Raw genomic sequence first — 25403 nt, 5'->3', positions numbered from 1 at the left:
TTACAGTAATGTTTTATTGCATTTATGTATTTTATTATATTTAAGATAATATAAGATGTACAGGAACGTAAAAAATCTCCCTAAGGGAGCTGCTGCCCAATGTGCCTAGCAAGATATTGCTGGACTTTATGGATGAGTCACAGAAGGTCAAACAATAATATCAGGTGTTGCCATGTGTCTTGTTCAGAGAATTTTTTGGAATTTTGGGGTTGAACTGTCTTTATTATGTGCCTCCAGAGTGATATATTGCAGGAAAGGTCTTCTCTGTGAAAGGCAGATTCTGAGCAAAAAAATACTAACTGTGGCCCAGATTACGAGTTTTGCGTTAGAGGCTGTGCGGTGCTAACGAGTAGTTTTGTCTCACCGCTCACTTACATGCATCGCTGGTATTACGAGTTTTCAGAAACCAGTCGTTAAAAGACAAGAAGTGAGCATTAAGCAAAATTTTGCTCATTACAGCACTCCAATACCAGCGCTGCTTAAGTCAGCGGTGAGCTGGTCGTACGTGCTCGTGCACGATTTCCCCATAGGAATCAACGGGGAGAGCCGGCCGAAAAAAAGTCTAACACCTGCAAAAAAGCAGAGTAAAACTCCTTAACGCAGCCCCATTGATTCCTATGGGGAAATAAAATGTATGTCTACATTTAACACCGTAACATGAACCCCGAGTCTAAACACCCCTAATCTTACACTTATTATCCCCTAAACTGCCGCCCCAGACATCGCTGACACCTGCATTATATTATTAACCCCTAATCTGCCGCTCCGGACACCGCCGCCACTTACATTATACTTATGAACCCCTAATCTGCTGCCCCCAACATTGCCGACACCTACATTATATTTATTAACCCCTAATCTGCCGCCCCCAATGTCGCCACCACCTACCTACATTTATTAACCCCTAATTTGCCGCCCCCAACGTCGCCGCCACTATATTAAAGTTATTAACCCCTAAACCTGAGTCTAACCCTAACACCCCCTAACTTAAATATAATTACAATAAATCTAAATAAATATTCCTATCATTAAATAAATTATTCCTATTTAAAACTAAATACTTACCTGTAAAATAAACCTTTGTACCGAGATTAGGAGTTTTGCGGTAACAGGGGTGTGTTGCTAACGAGCCTTTTTTTCTTACCGCTCACTTAAGACAATGCTGGTATTACGAGTTTTCTGCAAGCCGGCGTTAACCTCAGAAAACTTAGCGTTGAGCAAAATTTAGCTCCACATCTCACCTCAATACCAGCGTTGCTTAAATCAGTGGTAAGCTGGCAAAACGTGCTCGTGCATCATTTCCCCATAGGAAACAATGGGGCTGAGCTGGCTGAAAAAAAACCTGCAAAAAAGCAGCGTTCAGCTCCTAACGCAGCCCCATTGTTTCCTATGGGGAAATTAATTTTATGTCTGCACCTAACACCCTAACATGAACCCCGATTCTAAACACCCCTAATCTTACACTTATTAACCCCTAATCTGCCGCCCCGCTATCGCTGACACCTACATTATATTATTAACCCCTAATCTGCCGCTCCGGACACCGCCGCCACCTACATTATACTTATGAACTCCTAATCTACTGCCCCCAACATCGCTGACACCTACATTATAGTTATTAACCCCTAATCTGCCCCCCCAACGTCGCCGCAACTATATTAAATGTATTAACCCGTAATCTGCCGCCGCCAACGTCGCCACCACTATTATAAATTTATTAACCCCTAAACCTAAGTCTAACCCTAACACCCCCCTAACTTAAATATAATTTAAATACATCTAAATAAATTTACTACAATTAAATAAATTATTCCTATTTAAAACGAAATACTTACCGAGAAAATTAACCCTAAGCTAGCTATAATATAACTAATAGTTACATTGTAGCTAGCTTAGGATTTATATTTATTTTACAGGCCACTTTGTATTTATTTTAACTAGGTACAATAGTTATTAAATAGTTATTAACTATTTAATAACTACCTAGCTAAAATAAGTACAAAAGTACCAGTAAAATAAACCCTAACCTAAGTTAAAATTACACCTAGCACATAATAATTAAACTAATTACCTAAACTACCTACAATTAATTAAAATTAAATAAACTAAATTATGAAAAAAACAAACACTAAATTACAGAAAAAAATAATAAAATTCCCTACCCTATACTAAATTACAAATAGCCCTTAAAAGGGCTTTTTGAGGGGCATTACCCCAAAGTAATCAGCTCTTTCACCTGTAAAAAAAAATACAATACCCCCCAACATTAAAACCCACACACCCAACCCTACTCTAAAACCCACCCAATCCCCCCTTAAAAAAACCTAACACTACCCCCTTGAGATCACCCTACCTTGAGCCCTCTTCACCCAGCCGGGCACAAGTGGTCCTCCAGAGGGTCCGAAGTCTTCATCCTATCCGGCCAGAAGAGGACATCCAGACGACTGAATGACTGGTCCTTTAAGTGACGTCATCCAAGATGGCGTCCCTTGAATTCCGATTGGCTGATAGAATCCTATCAGCCAATGGGAATTGAGGTAGAATTGAAGTTCAATCCGATTGGCTGATCCAATCAGCCAATAGAATGCGAGGTCAATCCTATTGGCTGATGATTTTTCCTACCTTAATTCCGATTGGCTGATAGAATTCTATCAGCCAATCGGAATTCAAAGGACGCCATCTTGGATGACGTCACTTAAGGGACCAGTCATTCAGTCGTCGGCCGTCGGATGAAGAGGATGCTCTGCGTCGGATGTCTTGAAGATGGACCCGCTTGTAAAGTCTATTTCAACTATGTGGTGGAATGCAACTGCAGATCAAATTATTGTTTTGTATCACCAGGGTTTTTGGGCTATTTAGGTGAGCATAGACCAGTAAACCTGTGGTGAATTAATAATAAGTTAGAGGTTCAATGCTGTTAGTACTATCACAACATGAATCCTTCTAAGCACAATATTTCCAATGGAAAAAATAATGAAAAATGATAGAAGAAAGTTATCCTTCTAAATAAAAGAACTTGAGGAAAACAAAATTTCTTTTTTATGCTTACATTAACTAAACATGTAATGCAGGAGAGAGTTGGTTAATCCTTGTAAGAAGTAAGCTTGGTTTGCAAGAGATATACTTTTAACAAGTCATAGAGAAAGCTTCAGTTGTCTTGTAGCTGCTACTTTGTAGTGGAGTTTATTGAGAGCAGCTGTTGCAGAGTAAGAGAGGAATTTGGCAACAGGCCCGGACTTGCGGTTGCAAAACAAAGTAACAGTTTTTATTTTTTGAAATAGATAGAACTGCTTCAGTTCAAGCTTGTTATGTTGGAGCTCAGAGTGTCTTATTCTTAATGCATCATATATATTATGAAATTAGAAAGGAGAGAGTGATTCCCCTGTATGAAATAGTGTGCAGAGTATTTTAGAAAACTGCAGCGGCTGTCAGCTCTGGTTAAATTAAGAGTGATGCTGTAAGTGTACAATAACAATTCAGCAGTTAAGTTCTCTAATAGTATGCATGGAATAAAGTTAAGAGGTAACTTAGCTGTAAGTCCAGGGATGCAAGCAGGATATTTCAGGGGATGTAATCCTTGTAGAAAGTAGTCCAGAGTAATCCAAGCAAACAGTCCTTTGTGAAAGCAGTTGGTTTGAGAAAATAAATGCAGTTCAGAGACTGCGTGCAAGCTGTTACTCCTGCTAATGAAAATAACTAAGCACCTGTTTGCTGACAGGTGGAGCCTTAAGTAATGTGAAAGTGAGAGAACCATGTGATGAGAAGTGAGAGAAGTAAAACATGAAATGGAATCCTGACACTGCTCCGCTCCGGAAGGATGAAGATAGAAGATGCCACCTGGATGAAGCCTTCTGTCGGTCTGGATGTCCTCTTCTGGCTGGATAGGATGAAGACTTTGGACCCTCTGGAGGACCACTTGTGCCCGGCTGGGTGAAGACGGCTCAAGGTAGGGTGATCTTCAAGGGGGTAGTGTTAGGTTTTTTTAAGGGGGGTATTGTATTTTTTTTACAGGTGAAAGAGCTGATTATTTTGGGGCAATTCCCCTCAAAAGGCTCTTTTAAGGGCTATTTGTAATTTAGTATAGGGAATTTTATTATTTTGGGGGGCTTTTTATTTTATTAGGGGGATTAGATTAGGTGTAATTAGTTTAAAATTCTTGTAATTCTTTTTTTTCTTTCTGTAATTTAGTGTTTTTTTTCGTAATTTAGTTTATTTAATTTAATTGTAGGTAGTTTAGGTAATTAGTTTAATTATAGTGTAGTGTTAGGTGTAATTGTAACTTAGGTTAGGATTTATTTTACAGGTATATTTGTACTTATTTTAGCTAGGTAGTTATTAAATAGTTAATAACTATTGTACCTAGTTAAAATAAATACAAAGTTGCCTATAAAATAAATATAAATCCTAAGCTAGCTATAATGTAACTATTAGTTATATTGTAGCTATCTTAGGGTTTATTTTATCGGTAAATATTTAGTTTTAAATAGGATTAATTTATTTAATTATGGTAAATTTATTTTGTTTAATTTAAATTATATTTAAGTTAGGGAGGGTTAGACTTAGGTTTAGACTTAGGTTTAGGGGTTAATAAATTTAATATAGCAGCGGCGACATTGGGGTTCAGAAGATTAGGGGTTAATAAATGTAGGTAGCTGTTGGCGATGTTAGGGACGGCAGATTAGGGGTTAATAAAATGTAACTAGCGTTTGCGAGGCGGGAGTGCGGCGGTTTAGGGGTTAATACATTTATTAAAGTGGCGGCGATGTCCGGTCGGCAGATTAGGGGTTAAACATTTTAGTTAAGTGTTTCCGATGTGGGGGGGGGGCTGAGTTTAGGGGTTAATAGGTAGTTTATGGGTGTTAGTATACTTTTTATCACTTTAGTTAAGAGCTTTATGTTCCTGCGTTAGCCCATAAAACTACTGACTTTTAAATGCGGTAGGAGTCTTGACAGGAGAGGGTGTACCGCTCACTTTCTCAAAGACTCGTAATACCGGCATTAGGCAAATCCCATTAAAAAGATAGGATACGCAATTGACGTAAGGGGATTTGCGGTATGCTCAAGTCGCGGAAGAAAAGTGAGCGGTACACCTGTACCTGCCAGACTCATAATACCAGCGGGCGGTAAAAAGCAGCGTTGGGACCTCTCAACGCTGCTTTTTAAGGCCAACGCAAGACTCGTAATCTAGCAGTAAGCTAGCTACAATATAACTAATAGTTACATTGTATCTATTTTAGGGTTTATTTTTATTTTACAGACAAGATTGTATTTATTTTAACTAGGTAGAATAGTTATTAACTATTTAATAACTACCTAGCTAAAATAAATACAAAAGTACTGTAAAATAAAACCTAACCCTGGGGCGGAGCCAACCGTTGAAGAGTATGGCAGCACAACTCTGGAGCTCTGCAATAGAAATTTAAGAAAACAGCAAAAATGTTAAACAAGATATTCTGACAGTCTCCTCTGGCGATGCTAAAACCTTTTTAAAGTATCCACGGAGATTCGAATGAATGGAGTGGCTGTAAGCATATCTGAAACCAACATCTTTATTCAGGGCCTACACTCCCTGCACCTAGGAGCTGAACCGCATGGATCTATAGCACACAAGTAACGCAGCTCATACAGAAGCTCTGAAAGACTTTATCATTGTCAATCACTGTGAGCCCATATACAGGAGAAATGGAGACCGTACTACATCTATCTATAAAAAGTTTATGTGACAAACTCGATTTTCATTATACGCAGCTCTCACGCTGCTTCTCTGAATGCTATCGCACCTGCAGCCTCCAAGATGGCAACTGGGCCTCTGCTATTCTGCCTCCTGAGTCTTCGGCATTAAGTGACACTGATGCAGACTGGTTCTCACAGCAAGAGGCTCTCCCTCAGGAGGAGTCTGAAGGTCCCGTTTCTACGGCGTCGGGGGTGCAGGAGGATGAGGATATGGCTCACTTGCATATAGGACAGCGAAGACATACGAGTGAGATCCGCCCGACACCGGCAGTTTGGAGGCTCCAGTGTCTGGATATAGACGCACCTATCCCCGAGCTACTGCAAGCAGACAATATCTACCCGGTCTACCTCCTCTCCGCTCACACCTCTGTCCCTGACGTAGGGGATCCCTATACCTACTTGCAGATTCACGGTGCCACAGTGATTTGGAGTTCAGCCCAGTACCTTTTTGATATCCGCTGCACTGTGTTGTCCCTTCAACTGAGCATCAGGCTCCTGCTTATGGAGGAAGACAATAGCGCCCAGTACTTACCACCGCCGGCTGACTTAGGGGAACTTTGGAACACTCACCCATCGGGCATTGGCTAAACTTAGCACAGGACCTGAGATTTCTCTGCATGAAGATTCTGGACATTCCTGGTTATATTATGAGTTATATTTTGTTTTCACTAATTCCCCATATTTACTTCTCACTTGCGAGTGTACCGGAGAACGTCTTAAATATTGCTCACTTTACTACTATGTCCCCACACTTTGAACTTTAATTTGAGACTCATGCTGACGCTCAGTCACTACTGCATATCATTCTATATGTCTTCCGCATAGTAGCTCCTGTTTATTTAGCTCAGGTTTGAATTCTAAAAGACAGTTTGAAGTTGATGTTTTATTATTTCTCTCAAATGCTTATCTTCTGCTCACATGTTCGATTACTCATATAATCTGTGTGTTTGAAGTAACGAGCAACATGTGGAACTGTATGGTGGGCTATATCCTGCATTTCATATATTTTTGGCAGTAGGTAAGCCTTAGACTTGCAACAGACAGCTCACACAACATCCTTAACAAACACAACAATAGTGGAGTTTTTATGGTTTGGGTTTGTTGTAGCCATGTTTATCAGTAGTTCCTCTTTAGCTTATATACTCACGAAGGTAAGCATATCCTCTATATATGCTGTAAATATTAACAGCATTTATTTAAACCAAGTTATACTAACCACTTGTCACATAGGTCATACTTAAACCCATTTATAAGAGTACTGGGCAATATGTGAGTAGCCCTCTTGTACGTCCCTCTTTACCCCTTCCTAGCAACTCCCATGTAAACCTCACTAGTATGCTATAGCAATATAGCTTGTTACAAAAGCCCTCTCTGTTTTTTCAAACTCTAAGTGATTTCTGGGCTTCATAAAAGTATCCAGTGTTTATTCACTCAGACATACATCTCATGGAACATATGGTCCCACGTGATCTCTTTCAGCTGTGGGTCGCGCCTATAACAGGCAATAAAATACAGCCATTAAAAGCGAAATATTTATGCTACACGACAAAACAGGTCATTATTATTATAAAATTCTATATGATTGTATTTAGCCTGTACAACATTCGCTATATGTTTTGTAATGTTTTTGCTATCTCCTGGCACGCGTTTGATGTATGCTTGTTGAATTTTCACTGTTTTTTATGTCGTCTCACAAAACCTATCATTTTTGTAGTTAGCATATAGATTTTCATGCCACATATTGCCTGCTACTAACGGAGTTAGATTAGGTTTAAACCTCCATACAAGAATAGTTAAGCTCCTAATACAGCTCTACAGGCTCTTGCAATTAGCACAGACTCACTTCAGTACTTAGATTCCCCGTCCAATACACTATTACATAGTAGAGGGGACCTTACTTGTATAGCCCTACTATCAGCATACACTTACTATGGCCTAGATTTGGAGTTTTGTCGGTAACGACCCGAAAAACTAACGCCGGCTTTTTTCTGGCCGCACCATAAAAATAACTCTGGTATCGAGAGTCCACATAAAGGCTGCTTTAGCCTCCAAAAAAGGAGCGTAGAGCATTTTTAACGCAGCTTCAACTCTCGATACCAGAGTTGCTTACGGACGCGGCCAGCCTCAAAAACGTGCTCGTGCACGATTCTCCCATAGGAAACAATGGGGCTGTTTGAGCTGAAAAAAAACCAAACACCTGCAAAAAAGCCGCGTTCAGCTCCTAACGCAGCCCCATTGTTTGCTATGCGGTAACCCTTCCTACGTCTGCACCTAACACTCTAACATGTACCCCGAGTCTAAACATCCCTAACCTTACACTTATTAACCCCTAATCTGCCGCCCCCGCTATCGCTGACCCCTGCATATTATTATTAACCCCTAATCTGCCGCTCCGTAAACCACCGCTACTTACATTATCCCTATGTACCCCTAATCTGCTTCCCTAACATCGCCGACCTCTATATTATATTTATTAACCCCTAATCTGCCCCCCACAACGTCGCCTCCACCTGCCTACACTTATTAACCCCTAATCTGCCGACCGGACCTGAGCGCTACTATAATAAAGTTATTAACCCCTAATCCGCCTCACTAACCCTATCATAAATAGTATTAACCCCTAATCTGCCCTCCCTAACATCGCCGACACCTAACTTCAATTATTAACCCCTAATCTGCCGACCGAATGTCGCCGCTATTCTAATAAATGTATTAACCCCTAAAGCTAAGTCTAACCCTAATACTAACACCCCCTAAATTAAATATAATTTAAATCTAACTAAATTAATTATCTCTTATTAAATAAATTATTCCTATTTAAAGCTAAATACTTACCTGTAAAATAAATCCTAATATAGCTACAATATAAATTATAATTATATTATAGCTATTTTAGGATTTATATTTATTTTACAGGCAACTTTGTATTTATTTTAACCAGGTACAATAGCTATTAAATAGCTAAGAACTATTTAATAGCTAAAATAGTTAAAATAATTACAAATTTACCTGTAAAATAAATCCTAACCTAAGTTACAAATAAACCTAACACTAGACTATCAATAAATTAATTAAATAAACTACCTACAATTACCTACAATTAACCTAACACTACACTATCAATAAATTAATTAAATACAATTGCTACAAAGAAATACAATTAAATAAACTAGCTAAAGTACAAAAAATAAAAAAGAACTAAGTTACAAAAAATAAAAAAATATTTACAAACATGAGAAAAATATTACAACAATTTTAAACTAATTACACCTACTCTAAGCCCCCTAATAAAATAACAAAGCCCCCAAAATAAAAAAATGCCCTACCCTATTCTAAATTACTAAAGTTCAAAGCTCTTTTACCTTACCAGCCCTGAACAGGGCCCTTTGCGGGGCATGCCCCAAGAAATACAGCTCTTTTGCCTGTAAAAAAAACGCATACAATACCCCCCCCAACATTACAACCCACCACCCACATACCCCTAATCTAACCCAAACCCCGCTTAAATAAACCTAACACTAAGCCCCTGAAGATCATCCTACTTTGTCTTCACCATACCAGGTTCACCGATCGGTCCAGAAGAGCTCCTCCAATGTCCTGATCCAAGCCCAAGCGGGGGGCTGAAGAGGTCCATGATCCGGCTGAAGTCTTCATCCAAGCGGGCCAGAAGAGGTCTTCCATCCGATTGAAGTCTTCATCCAAGCGGCATCCATCCGGAGCGAAGCGGCAGCATCCTGAAGACCTCCACCGTGGAACATCCATCCTGGCCGACGACTGAACGACGAATGATGGTTCCTTTAAATGACGTCATCCAAGATGGCGTCCCTCGAATTCCGATTGGCTGATAGGATTCTATCAGCCAATCGGAATTAAGGTAGGAATATTCTGATTGGCTGATGGAATCAGCCAATCAGAATCAAGTTCAATCCGATTGGCTGATCCGATCAGCCAATCAGATTGAGCTCGCATTCTATTGGCTGTTCCGATCAGCCAATAGAATGCGAGCTCAATCTGATTGGCTGATCGGATCAGCCAATCAGATTGAACTTGATTCTGATTGGCTGATTCCATCAGCCAATCAGAATATTCCTACCTTAATTCCGATTGGCTGATAGAATCCTTTCAGCCAATCGGAATTTGAGGGACGCCATCTTGGATGAAGTCATTTAAAGGAACCATCATTCGTCGTTCAGTCGTCGGCCAGGATGGATGTTCCGCGGTGGAGGTCTTCAGGATGCTGCCGCTTCACTCCGGATGGATGCCGCTTGGATGAAGACTTCAATCGAATGGAAGACCTCTTCTGGCCCTCTTGGATGAAGACTTCAGCCGGATCATGGACCTCTTCAGCCCCCCGCTTGGGCTTGGATCAGGACATCGGAGGAGCTCTTCTGGACCGATCGGTGAACCTGGTATGGTGAAGACAAGGTAGGATGATCTTCAGGGGCTTAGTGTTAGGTTTATTTAAGGGGGGTTTGGGTTAGATTAGGGGTATGTGGGTGGTGGGTTGTAATGTTGGGGGGGTATTGTATGTGTTTTTTTTACAGGCAAAAGAGCTGTATTTCTTGGGGCATGCCCCGCAAAGGGCCCTGTTCAGGGCTGGTAAGGTAAAAGAGCTTTGAACTTTAGTAATTTAGAATAGGGTAGGGCATTTTTTTATTTTGGAGGGCTTTGTTATTTTATTAGGGGGCTTAGAGTAGGTGTAATTAGTTTAAAATTGTTGTAATATTTTTCTTATGTTTGTAAATATTTTTTTATTTTTTGTAACTTAGTTCTTTTTTATTTTTTGTACTTTAGCTAGTTTATTTAATTGTATTTCTTTGTAGCAATTGTATTTAATTAATTTATTGATAGTGTAGTGTTAGGTTAATTGTAGGTAATTGTAGGTAGTTTATTTAATTAATTTATTGATAGTCTAGTGTTAGGTTTATTTGTAACTTAGGTTAGGATTTATTTTACAGGTAAATTTGTAATTATTTTAACTATTTTAGCTATTAAATAGTTCTTAACTATTTAATAGCTATTGTACCGGGTTAAAATAAATACAAAGTTACCTGTAAAATAAATATAAATCCTAAAATAGCTATAACATAATTATAATTTATATTGTAGCTATATTAGGATTTATTTTACAGGTAAGTATTTAGCTTTAAATAGGAATAATTTATTTAATAAGAGATAATTAATTTCGTTAGATTTAAATTATATTTAACTTAGGGGGGTGTTAGTATTAGGGTTAGACTTAGCTTTAGGGGTTAATACATTTATTAGAATAGCGGCGAGATTCGGTCGGCAGATTAGGGGTTAATAATTGAAGTTAGGTGTCGGCGATGTTAGGGAGGGCAGATTAGGGGTTAATACTATTTATGATAGGGTTAGTGAGGCGGATTAGGGGTTAATAACTTTATTATAGTAGCGCTCAGGTCCGGTCGGCAGATTAGGGGTTAAGAAGTGTAGGCAGGTGAAGGCGACGTTGTGGGGGGCAGATTAGGGGTTAATAAATATAATACAGGGGTCGGCGGTGTTAGGGGCAGCAGATTAGGGGTACATAAGGATAACGTAGGTGGCGGTCGGCAGATTAGGGGTTAAAAAATTTTTTTCGAGTGTCGGCGATGTGGGGGGACCTCGGTTTAGGGGTACATAGGTAGTTTATGGGTGTTAGTGTACTTTAGAGCACAGTAGTTAAGAGCTTTATAAACCGGCGTTAGCCCAGAAAGCTCTTAACTACTGACTTTTTTCCTGCGGCTGGAGTTTTGTCGTTAGATGTCTAACGCTCACTTCAGAAACGACTCTAAATACCGGAGTTAGAGAAATCCCATTGAAAAGATAGGATACGCAATTGACGTAAGGGGATCTGCAGTATGGAAAAGTCGCGGCTGGAAAGTGAGCGTTAGACCCTATTTTGAGTGACTCCAAATACCGGCGGTAGCCTAAAACCAGCGTTAGGAGCCTCTAACGCTGGTTTTCACGGCTAACGCCAAACTCTAAATCTAGGCCTATGTTTACACGCCACTATATTTGCTATTACGATAGTAAACTCTGATACATAATCTTATTTTGCTAGGACATATTTGCCTATAGTCTTACAAATTGCCAATATTACTGCAATATACTAGTATTACATATGCTAAATATTCCTATCCCTAGCTGTAGCAATTTTGGGGGCTATTAATTATGAGGATATAAGTGTTTGTTTTCAATGATTGTACATGGTTGCATCCTTATGTTACAAAGGATTATAGTGGAAAGTGTTATGTTGCATTACATTAGAATATTGCTTCCTGAGACCCCAGTATATCTTGGCATTCTTCCGCACTGCCGGCGGCCGAGGCAGTGTGACGTCCTAACAATTTTACTAATGTTAACTGGAGTGATATAATTCAAGTAGCATGTTAGTATAGACTCTCCATGACCTTCAGTTGTGTTTCTTAAGTATATAACTTGGTACTGTTATCATGAATATATTATAGTATGACTTGTCTGTTAGAAAGCATATCTATCATAGGTATTGCCTATGCTGCTCACATCTTGTCACTGCTGGGCCCCTCTCCTCCCTTTCCCGCCGGTACTGGTTGTCTGCGGGTCATATCCCTTCTCCTTTTTCCTGCATCGTCTATAGATGACATTTCCCCAGGAGAGGAGCTCACACAGAGATCCCGTTTACTCCATACATACTAATATTCCCCCCCTCCATATAACTTTCTTAAAAACTACCCTTATTTATCTCACTGAAAGCCCCTCAACTATGCATATAAATTCCTATACCCTGAGTAACTCCGTAACTCCTGCTTACAAATTTGACATACTAATTGGCTCCGCCCTCCACCCCCCCCACTCTACTTTGAGCGGCTCTCGCCCGCTGCATCCCCCTACCCCATAAAACTATAGAGCCACCTCCTCCCTAGCCCTAAAGTTATTTGAATAGATACCCCAATCTTCTTCTTACACAGCTGGGAGAGGACCATTACTGTTCATTTTACATTTATGATACTCTATAATAAAACTGAAGTCTTTCTGTGAGACAGCCCACATTGTATAGTAGCGCTTGAGATATGTGAATATATTATGTAGCTAACTATACTTCGTATACATTGATGTATAAATGTTTTGGGGCTTACCCCATATTCTGTATCTTTTTATGACTTCAATAAAAATTATTTAAAAAAAAAAAACCTAACCTAAGTTACACTAACACCTAACACTACACTATAATTAAATAAATTAACTAAATTCTGTTCCAATCAGCCAATAGAATGCGAGCTCAATCCTATTGGCTGATTGGATCAGCCAATAGGATTGAACTTAAATCCTATTGGCTGATTGCATCAGCCAATAGGATTTTTTCTGCTTTAATTCCGATTGACTGATAGAATTCTATCAGACAATCGGAATCTAAAGGACGCCATCTGGAATGACATCACTTAAAGGTATCTTCATTCAGCTTTAGTCGTCGGATGAAGAGGATGCTCCGCGTCAGATGTCTTGAAGATGGACCCGTTCCACGCTGGATGGATGAAGATAGAAGATGCCGGCTGGATGAAGACTTCTGCTCATCTGGAGGACCACTTCGCGGCTTGGATGAAGACTTCTCCCGGCTTCGTTGAGGACTTCGGCCTGGCTTGGATGAAGACTTCTCCCGGTAAGTCGATCTTCAGGGGGTTAGTGTTAGGTTTTATTAAGGGTGGGTTTTATTTTTAGGTTAGGGACTTTGGGCCTGCAAAAGAGCTAACTGCTCTTTTAAGGGCAATGCCCATCCCAATGCCCTTTTCAGGGCAATGGGGAGCTTAGGTTTTTTAGATAGTATTTTATTTGGGGGGCTGGTTGTGTGGGTGGTGGGTTTTACTGTTGGGGGGTTGTTTGTATTTTTTTTTACAAGTAAAAGAGCTGATTACTTTGGGGCAATGCCCCGCAAAAGGCCCTTTTAAGGGTTATTGGTAGTTTAGGTAAGGCTAGGGTTTTTTTTTATTTTGGGTGGGCTTTTTTATTTTAATAGGGCTATTAGATTAGGTGTAATTAGTTTAAATATCTGTAATTTGTTTATTATTTTCTGTAATTTAGTGTTTTTTTGTACATTAGCTAATTTAATTTCATTTAGGTAATTGTATTTAATTTAGTTAATTTATTTAATTATAGTGTAGTGTTAGGTGTTATTGTAACTTAGGTTAGGTTTTATTTTACAAGTACTTTTGTATTTATTTTAGCTAGGTAGTTATTAAATAGTTAATAACTATTTAGTAACTATTCTACCTAGTTAAAATAAATACAAACTTGCCTGTAAAATAAAAATAAACCCTAAGGCCTAGATTTGGAGTTTGGCGTTAGCCGTGAAAACCAGCGTTAGAGGCTCCTAACGCTGGTTTTAGGCTAACTCCGGTATTTGGAGTCACTCAAAATAGGGTCTAACGCTCACTTTTCAGCCGCGACTTTTCCATACTGCAGATCCCCTTACGTCAATTGCGTATCCTATCTTTTCAATGGGATCTTTCTAACTCCGGTATTTAGAGTCGTGTCTGAAGTGAGCGTTAGACATCTAACGATAAAACTCCAGCCGCAGGAAAAAAGTCAGTAGTTAAGAGCTTTCTGGGCTAACGCCGGTTCATAAAGCTCTTAACTACTGTACTCTAAAGTACACTAACACCCATAAACTACCTATGTACCCCTAAACTGAGGCCCCCCCCACATCGCCGCCACTCGATTAATTTTTTTTAACCCCTAATCTGCCGACCGCCACCTACGTTATACTTATGTACCCCTAATCTGCTGCCCCTAACACCGCCGACCCCTGTATTATATTTATTAACCCCTAATCTGCCCCCCACAACGTCGCCGCCAGCTACCTACAATAATTAACCCCTAATCTGCCGACCGCAAAGCGCCGCCACCTACATTATAGCTATGTACCCCTAATCTGCTGCCCCTAACACCGCCGACCCCTATATTATATTTATTAACCCCTAATCTGCCCCCCACAACGTCGCCTCCACCTGCCTACACTTATTAACCCCTAATCTGCCGAGCGGACCGCACCGCTACTATTATAAAGTTATTAACCCCTAATCCGCCTCACTAACCCTATAATAAATAGTATTAACCCCTAATCTGCCCTCTCTAACATCGCCAACACCTAACTTCAATTATTAACCCCTAATCTGCCGACCGGAGCTCACCGCTATTCTAATAAATGTATTAACCCCTAAAGCTAAGTCTAACCCTAACACCCCCCTAAATTAAATATAATTTTAATCTAACGAAATTAATTAACTCTTATTAAATAAATTATTCCTATTTATAGCTAAATACTTACCTGTAAAATAAACCCTAATATAGCTACAATATAACGAATAATTACATTGTAGCTATTTTAGGATTAATATTTATTTTACAGGCAACTTTGTAATTATTTTAACCAGGTACAATAGCTATTTAATAGTTAAGAACTATTTAATAGCTAAAATAGTTAAAATAATTACAAATTTACCTGTAAAATAAATCCTAACCTAAGTTACAATTAAACCTACCACTACACTATCAATAAATTAATTAAATAAAATACCTATAATTATCTACAATTAAACCTACCACTACACTATCAATAAATTAATTAAATAAAATACCTACAATTATCTACAATTAAACCTAACACTACACTATCAATAAATAAATTAAATACAATACCTACAAATAACTACAATGAAATAAACTATCTAAAGTACAAAAAATAAAAAAGAACTGTTACAAAAAATAAAAAAATATTTACAAACATAAGAAAAATATTACAACAATTTTAAACTAATTACACCTACTCTAAGCCCCCTAATAAAATAACAAAGACCCCCAAAATAACAAAATGCCCTACCCTATTCTAAATTACTACATTTCAAAGCTCTTTTACCTTACCAGCCCTGAACAGGGCCCTTTGCGGGGCATGCCCCAAGAAATTCAGCTCTTTTGCCTGTAAAAAAAAACATACAATACCCCCCCCAACATTACAACCCACCACCCACATACCCCTAATCTAACCTAAACCCCCCTTAAATAAACCTAACACTAAGCCCCTGAAGATCTTCCTACCTTGTCTTCACCCTACCAGGTTCACCGATCCGTCCTGAAGAGCTCCTCCGATGTCCTGATCCAAGCCCAAGCGGGGGGCTGAAGAGGTCCATGATCCGGCTGAAGTCTTCATCCAAGCGGGAGCTGAAGAGGTCCATGATCCGGATGAAGTCTTCTATCAACGGCATCTTCAATCTTCTTTCTTCCGGATCCATCTTGCAGACCTCCGACGCGGAACATCCTCTTCTCCCGACGCCTACTAGCCGAATGACGGTTCCTTTAAGGGACGTCATCCAAGATGGCGTCCCTCGAATTCCAATTGGCTGATAGGATTCTATCAGCCAATCGGAATTAAGGTAGGAATATTCTGATTGGCTGATGGAATCAGCCAATCAGAATCAAGTTCAATCCGATTGGCTGATTCGATCAGCCAATCAGATTGAGCTCGCATTCTATTGGCTGATCGGAACAGCCAATAGAATGCAAGCTCAATCTGATTGGCTGATCGAATCAGCCAATCGGATTGAACTTGATTCTGATTGGCTGATTCCATCAGCCAATCAGAATATTCCTACCTTAATTCCGATTGGCTGATAGAATCCTATCAGCCAATCGGAATTCGAGGGACGCCATCTTGGATGACGTCCCTTAAAGGAACCGTCATTCGGCTAGTAGGCATCGGGAGAAGAGGATGTTCCGCGTCGGAGGTCTGCAAGATGGATCCGGAAGAAAGAAGATTGAAGATGCCGTTGATAGAAGACTTCATCCGGATCATGGACCTCTTCAGCTCCTGCTTGGATGAAGACTTCAGCCGGATCATGGACCTCTTCAGCCCCCCGCTTGGGCTTGGATCAGGACATCGGAGGAGCTCTTCAGGACGGATCGGTGAACCTGGTAGGGTGAAGACAAGGTAGGAAGATCTTCAGGGGCTTAGTGTTAGGTTTATTTAAGGGGGGTTTGGGTTAGATTAGGGGTATGTGGGTGGTGGGTTGTAATGTTGGGGGGGGGTATTGTATGTTTTTTTTTACAGGCAAAAGAGCTGAATTTCTTCGGGCATGCCCCGCAAAGGGCCCTGTTCAGGGCTGGTAAGGTAAAAGAGCTTTGAAATGTAGTAATTTAGAATAGGGTAGGGCATTTTGTTATTTTGGGGGTCTTTGTTATTTTATTAGGGGGCTTAGAGTAGGTGTAATTAGTTTAAAATTGTAATATTTTTCTTATGTTTGTAAATATTTTTTTATTTTTTGTAACTTAGTTCTTTTTTATTTTTGTACTTTAGATAGTTTATTTCATTGTAGTTATTTGTAGGTATTGTATTTAATTTATTTATTGATAGTGTAGTGTTAGGTTTAATTGTAGATAATTGTAGGTATTTTATTTAATTAATTTAATGATAGTATAGTGTTAGGTTTAATTGTAACTTAGGTTAGGATTTATTTTACAGGCAATTTTGTTATTATTTTAACTAGGTAACTATTAAATAGTTCTTAACTATTTAATAGCTATTGTACCTGGTTAAAATAATTACAAAGTTGCCTGTAAAATAAATATTAATCCTAAAATAGCTACAATGTAATTATAATTTATATTGTAGCTATATTAGGATTTATTTTACAGGTAAGTATTTAGCTTTAAATAGGAATAATTTATTTAATAAGAGTTAATTAATTTCGTTAGATTAAAATTATATTTAACTTAGGGGGGTGTTAGTGTTAGGGTTAGACTTAGCTTTAGAGGTTAATACATTTATTAGAATAGCGGTGAGCTCCGGTCGGCAGATTAGGGGTTAATAATTGAAGTTAGGTGTCGGCGATGTTAGGGAGGGCAGATTAGGGGTTAATACTATTTATTATAGGGTTAGTGATGCGGATTAGGGGTTAATAACTTTATTATAGTAGCGCTCAGGTCCGCTCGGCAGATTAGGGGTTAATAAGTGTAGGCAGGTGGAGGCGACGTTGAGGGGGGCAGATTAGGGGTTAATAAATATAATTTAGGGGTTGGCGGTGTTAGGGGCAGCAGATTAGGGGTACATAAGGATAATGTAAGTAGTGGCGGTTTACAGAGCGGCAGATTAGGGGTTAAAAATAATATGCAGGGGTCAGCGATAGCGGGGGCGGCAGATTAGGGGTTAATAAGTGTAAGGCTAGGGGTGTTTAGACTCGGGGTACATGTTAGGGTGTTAGGTGCAGACGTAGGAAGTGTTTCCCCATAGCAAACAATGGGGCTGCGTTAGGAGCTGAACGCGGCTTTTTTGCAGGTGTTAGGTTTTTTTTCAGCTCAAACAGCCCCATTGTTTCCTATGGGGGAATCGTGCACGAGCACGTTTTTGAGGCTGGCCGCTTGCGTAAGCAACTCTGGTATCGAGAGTTGAAGCTGCATTAAAAATGCTCTACGCTCATTTTTTGGAGCCTAACGCAGCCTTTTTGTGGACTCTCAATACCAGAGTTATTTTTATGGTGCGGCCAGAAAAAAGCCGGCTTTAGCTACGCGGGTCGTTACCGACAAAACTCTAAATCTAGGCCTAAGCTAGCTGCAATGTAACTATTAGTTATATTGTAGCTATTTTAGGATTTATTTTACAGGTAAGTAATTAGTTTTAAATAGGAATAATGTATTTAATGATAGGAATATTTATTTAGATTTATTGTAATTATATTTAAGTTAGTGGGTGTTAGGTTTAGGGTTAGACTTAGATTCAGGGGTTAATAACTTTAATATAGTGAAGGCGACGTTGGGGGCGGCAGATTAGGGGTTAATAAATGTAGGTAGGTGGCAGAGATGTTAGGGACGGCATATTAGGGGTTAATAATATTTAACTAATGTTTGCGAGGTGGGAGTGTGGCGGTTTAGGGGTTAATATGTTTATTATAGTGGCGGTGACGTTGGGGGCTGCAGATTAGGGGTTAAAAAGTATAGGTAGGTTGTGGCGAGATTGGGGGCGGCAGATTAGGGGTTAATAAATATAATGTAGGTGTCGGCGATGTTTGGGGCAGCAGATTAGGGGTTCATAAATATAATGTAGGTGGCGGTGGTGTCCGGAGCGGAAGATTAGGGGTTAATAATTTTATTATAGTATTTGTGATGTGGGAGGGCCTCGGTTTAGGGGATAATAGGTAGTTTATGGGGGTTAGTGTACTTTTTAGCACTTTAGTTATGAATTTTATGCTACGGCGTTGTACCATAAAACCCATAACTTCTGACTTTTAAATGTGTTAGGACTCTTGACAGGGTAGCGTGTACCGCTCACTTTTTGGCCTCCCAGGACAGACTCGTAATACCGGCGCTATGGAAGTCCCATAGAAAAAAGACTTTATGAAGTTTACGTAAGTCGTTTTGCGGTAAGGCCAAAGAAGTGTACTGTACACCTAAACCTTCAAGACTCGTAATACCAGCCGGTGTAAAAAAAGCAGCGTTAGGACCTCTTAACGTTGCTTTTTTTACCCTAACGCACAACTCGTAATCTAGCCATGTGGTTGCCAAGTTTTTTGGAAGAAATTAAGGGATACTAAAAAATCTATACATTTCATGTAGGAAAACAATTTTTTATTTTACAATTTGATACAATTTGGTACAACACTAGTCTTCATACAAATCATCTTAATAACAACTTTCTGCGAATCCGTAAATTCTATTTCTCATTTAAGGCACAATCACCAAGATTATAAATTGTGCACTAAACCCGGTGCATAAATAATGCTACAAAATTAGCGGTATCACACTCTTAATGGCGCTGCCATTATAAGTTACATAAAAACCTTCTTGTGCTGTGCATTATAGTGCGCTAAGCTCCATATCGCACAAAAGCCAAGGTCTGACTTTACGTGCTCATGCACGTTTTTCCCCATAGACATTAATGGAGAGAAAGTGTTAGAAAAAAACTAACACCTGCGATCGCAGAATGGCGATCGCTATAACGCAATCCCCATTGATGTCTATGGGGACAAGAAGGTTACGTAAAAACTTAACACCCTAACATAAAACCCTAATCTAAATACCCCTAATCAGCCTCCCCCTGACATTGCCAACACTAAATAAAGTTATTAACCACTAAAATGCTGCCCCGACATGAAATAAACCTATTGTCCCCTAAACTGCCGCCCCCGACATCGCCAACACTAAATAAACCTATTAGCCCCTAAACCACAGACCCCCCACATAGCAACTACTATAATAAACATATTAACTCCTAAACCGCCGGCCCCTGACATCGCAGCTACTATAATAAAGCTATTAACCCCTAAACCGCTGGCCCCCACATCCCGACACACTAAATTAAATTATTAACCCCTAAACCTAACACCCCCTAACTTTAAATTAAAGTTACAATATAACTATCTTAAAATAAATACAAACTTACCCGTGAAATAAAAAAAAACTAAGCTCAACTTATAAATAAACCTAACATAACTATTTTTTAAAATAAAATAATCGAAAAATAAAAAACTAAGTTACAAAATTAAAAAATGCTAACACTACGAAATAAACAAAACCTAACATTACAAAAAAAAACCCAGTAAAATTACGAAAAATAAAAAAATCTAAGATTATAAAAAATAAACAAAATTATCCAAAATAATAAAAATTAAACCTAATCTAATATCCCAATAAAAATAAAAAAGCCCCCCCAAAATACCCCCTAATCTAATAATAAACTACTTAAAATGGCCTTTTGTAGGGCATTGCCCTGAAGTAATCAGCTCTTTTACCTAAAAATTTTTACAAAGTACCCCTTAACAGTAAAAATCCCCACCCAACCAACCCCCCCAAAATAAAAAAAATAACTTTAAAAAAACCTAAGCTACCCATTGCCCCTAAAGGGGCGTTTGTATAGACATTGCCCTTCAATGGGCAATCAGCTCTTTTGCTGCCCATTAAAATAAAAAATCCCTAATCTAAAAAAAAAAACCCACCCAAAAAAACCCCTAAGTCTAACACCAAAATATGTACTCACAGTTCCTGTTTTTAAGGTATTTAGTATATTTTAACTTTAATTTAAAGTTAGGTGGTATTAGGTTTAGGGGTTAATAGTTTAATTTAGTGTGTTGCGATTAGGGGGGGCTTATGGTTTAATAGGTTTAGTTTAGTATTTGCGATGTGGGGGGCCGGCTGTTTAGGGGTTAATAGGTTTATTATAGTAGTTGTGATGTGGGTTGTCGGCAGTTTAGGGGTTAATAGGTTTATTTAGTGTTGGCGATGTGGGGGATCGGCGGTTTAGGGGTAAATACTTTATTTTAGTGTTGGCTATGTGGGTGGGTGGCGGATTAGGGGTTGATACGTTTAATAAAGTATTTGCGATGCGGGGGTAACGGTTTAGGGGTTAATATGTAGTTTATGGGTGTTAGTGTACTTTGTAACATTTTTGTTCTGAGTTTTGTGAAACATTTTTGTTTAGTAAAATCCAAACTACTGGTCTCTGATTGTGGAATGGATCGCGGCAGTATAAGCTATTATAGCCGGACTGTGCAACCTGTAATACAGGCACAATGAAAATTGCACATTAAAAAAGTCATTTTTTTGAGTGCAGAATGGAGAGTTGCAGTACAGGCTAAAAGGATAGCGGTATAGCCATATCGTTGCGACTTGTAATACGGGAGACCTTCCATTCCGCGCGCAAAGGCTAATTTTTCAGAGGTATAGTCGTACCGCAAAACTTGTAATTTGGCCCTTTGTTTCCTGATTGATCACTTTTCTCTTTTGTTATAGTGTTTAATTTCAGTGTAAAACTTCTAGTAAATAAATCATTAAAGATCAATATTTTTAATATTTAAAAAAATAAAAAATAGTTGGTCAATGTGTTTCCTGCTTCTTTATACTGTTTGTTTTTAAATGTATTTGATTTTTTCTTTCCCTTTTGTCAAGATGTTTTGACCTCTTTAAACAGCTAAGAAGACTTGTTATAGAAGTCTTTCTTGTAATCCCTTCTATACATTGTAACATCTCAGCTCTGGTGGGACAGTGGCTGAACACTACTATGTGTACAATAAAATATATGTTGTAATATTACTCATAGGCAAAAGACAGCTTCTGCAGTAAGCCTGTTAGAGAGTGGGTCCTTGAACATGCTAAAAAAGATATTTGAATAGTACGGATTTGTCAGCACATGAATGATGAGCAGATTATTGTTGCCAAAGATCTGTGTGCTGAGAGCATAAAATGAAGCGTCTTGCTGCAAATACAACAGTTGCATTTTCATTACCATAAATTACTTTGCCTCTGCTGCCCCTGAAAAGAGATTGCTTGTTCTTGAGAGTTATGATTAATTTTATGTTAGCTGTCGGCTCAAAAGTCTTGAAATAGGAGCTTAACACTTTCTGAAGGAGACTCTAATAACAAAGAATGAAACAGAATTGAACTGACAAATGAAATCTCCTCAGGCGCTGTGTAACATAAATGTAAGGATATCACAGCCTCAACTAGAGAGCATTAAGCACTAATGAGTTTATCCCATCCCCTACGAGGAACTACTGTTGCGGCACATATCCTTTGCTCTGCAGTTACTATACAAGGTTATAATACCGTTTACTCATATCTCATAATTAAAGGGGTAGCCAAAAAGAAACTCCTGCAAATGAAAATCTAAAATATTCACAAGGTTTGCATTTGTTTTAGCATATGTAAATATGTAGCTTGCAGGTATGGGAAAGAAGCATCTCTTTGTAATTCTTGTCATGTATAGCAAAACAAAGCTCATTGAATTTACGCTGTGCATTAAAGGACTGTTTTCATTTTTAATTTCTTTGTTCCATCTTATAAGTATAACATTTTGTTGTGTTTAATTACTTAACTGGATTTAAATGGAATCTTATCAATTTTGTGGAGCCTTGCACCTACTAACCAAAGCAGATGCTGGTGGTTGGTTTAATCAGTCAAATGAGAATAAAATTTGCAGAAATTCAACATTCATTTCCTTTTTTACATAGAGATGTTCAGGTGATATTTTCTTAGCTTTTAACAGTTATGTTGCATCACATTTAAATGATTTGTCATATTAAATTAATTAAATAAATAGGTGCTGTCTGAACGTCTGTTAGCAATCCCAAACGTAAACATTTGTGTTAATGTGAGGTGGTTATCAAGACGTGACTGACAGAATCAACTTGCTAAAGTGTACAAGCTGTGAAGGGAAAAATAATATAAGATATTGAACACAATAACACCCAGCAGCTTATTAACTCTTACATTTGTAAGGGACATAAAACACTCTGCAATTACAAGATTTTTTCTGCAGTGAGTGCGTTTTTTGAATGCATTAAAGGGACAGTAATCTTTCAAATTGTAAAAATGCTCTATGTACTACATAGATGAATCATTTGTCTTAAATATTTTATTTCATTTATAAAAAAAATGTGTGCAAACCTTACTCTTGGGGAGAGTCTGCTGGCCGTCTACAGCTTTGCAGCATTTTTTTCATATACTTTCTATTTTTTTCGTCCAGCCAATAGACAGTACACTGATTATGTTGTGATTGTAAGTTGTACAAGCTTGCGTCAGTATAAAACTTTATACTAGGCTTCACTGAAGTAAGATATTGCACATGCTCTATGTTTCTAATCTCGCTGCACTTTCTATCAGAGGCAGCAGCTGCAACTATAGCACTAGTTGATACAGGAGCATGTGCGCTAATACAGGGCATACGTGCTCCATCTATTTTGATTAGGGCACTGGATGTCTGAAACACAACAAAATAAACAGTGAATTGTCACAAGATTCACTGTTTACCCACAGCTTCCATTCTGTTGTTTGACATTGTGGTTTTGAGACTCAAAGCGCCTTATTGTTTATTCATAAAAAAAGATTCTTTTTTTCCTCCATAGAATGCACTGTTCTTGTTTTTCAGCCATAGTAAAGGTTTATAGATTTCATTCTTGAAATACAATTTCTTAATCTAAATATTTTTTCTATAGATATTCATTCTGTTTCTGAAAATCTATGGGAGGAAAGGAAGATGGGCTAATGCCCTCTAGCTGATGAATACCTAATGATTCTGTGACATTTATGTAAGTAAAAAAATAAATATATATATATATATATATATATATAGGTAAAAAGAGGACAGGAATAGAGCGCTAAGTAGTAATATGCCCCTTAAAGAACAATATTAGACCCAAGAGAATCCTGAAATGCTGCCCAATGAACCAAACAGTGAACAAATAGGGGCCCCCCGTCCCTGTAAGTCCACTTTCACAACAAAACCAAAATGGATACAAAGGGAGGTAATAGGCACAGGACAGGATTGATTCAAGGGCCTCTATTTATCAAGGTCTGTCGGACCTCGCTGAATACGGCGAGCAATACGCAATTGCAACGCTGCCCCCTGCAGACTCGCGGCCAAATACATATAAATATATGTGCAAATACCAAACTCAGGCCTAGATTTGGAGTTCGGCGGTAGCCGTCAAAACCAGCGTTAGAGGCTCCTAACGCTGGTTTTGGCCGCCCGCTGGTATTTGGAGTCAGTGATTAAAGGGTCTAACGCTCACTTTTCAGCCGCGACTTTTCCATACCGCAGATCCCCCTACGCCATTTGCGTAGCCTATCTTTTCAATGGGATCTTTCTAACGCTGGTATTTAGAGTCGTTTCTGAAGTGAGCGTTAGAGCTCTAACGACAAAATTCCAGCCGCCTGAAAATAGCAGAAGTTAAGAGCTTTCTGGCTAACGCCGGTTTATGAAGCTCTTAACTACTGTACCCTAAAGTACACTAACACCCATAAACTACCTATGTACCCCTAAACCGAGGTCCCCCCACATCGCCGCCACTCTATTTAAATTTTTAACCCCTAATCTGCCGACCGCCACCTACGTTATACTTATGTACCCCTAATCTGCTGCCCCTAACCCCGCCGACCCCTATATTATATTTCTTAACCCCTAACCTGCCCCCCACAACGTCGCCGACACCTGCCTACACTTATTAACCCCTAATCTGCCGAGCGGACCTGAGCGCTACTATAATAAATGTATTAACCCCTAATCCGCCTCACTAACCCTATCATAAATAGTATTAACCCCTAATCTGCCCTCCCTAACATCGCCGACACCTAACTTCAATTATTAACCCCTAATCTGCCGACCGGAGCTCACCGCTATTCTAATAAATGTATTAACCCCTAAAGCTAAGTCTAACCCTAACACTAACAACCCCCTAAGTTAAATATAATTTAAATCGAACGAAATAAATTAACTCTTATTAAATAAATTATTCCTATTTAAAGCTAAATACTTACCTGTAAAATAAATCCTAATATAGCTACAATATAAATTATAATTATATTATAGCTATTTTAGGATTAATATTTATTTTACAGGCAACTTTGTAATTATTTTAACCAGGTACAATAGCTATTAAATAGTTAAGAACTATTTAATAGTTACCTAGTTAAAATAATAACAAATTTACCTGTAAAATAAATCCTAACCTAAGTTATAATTAAACCTAACACTACCCTATCAATAAAATAATTAAATAAACTACCTACAATTACCTACAATTAACCTAACACTACACTATCAATAAATTAATTAAACACAATTCCTACAAATAAATACAATTAAATAAACTATCTAAAGTACAAAAAATAAAAAAGAACTAAGTTACAGAAAATAAAAAAATATTTACAAACATAAG

The sequence above is a fragment of the Bombina bombina genome, chromosome 2, assembly GCF_027579735.1.
Source record: "Bombina bombina isolate aBomBom1 chromosome 2, aBomBom1.pri, whole genome shotgun sequence".
Classification (NCBI taxonomy): domain Eukaryota; kingdom Metazoa; phylum Chordata; class Amphibia; order Anura; family Bombinatoridae; genus Bombina; species Bombina bombina.
The sequence above is the reverse complement of the archived record's forward strand: the minus strand, read 5'-3'. Positions refer to the sequence as shown.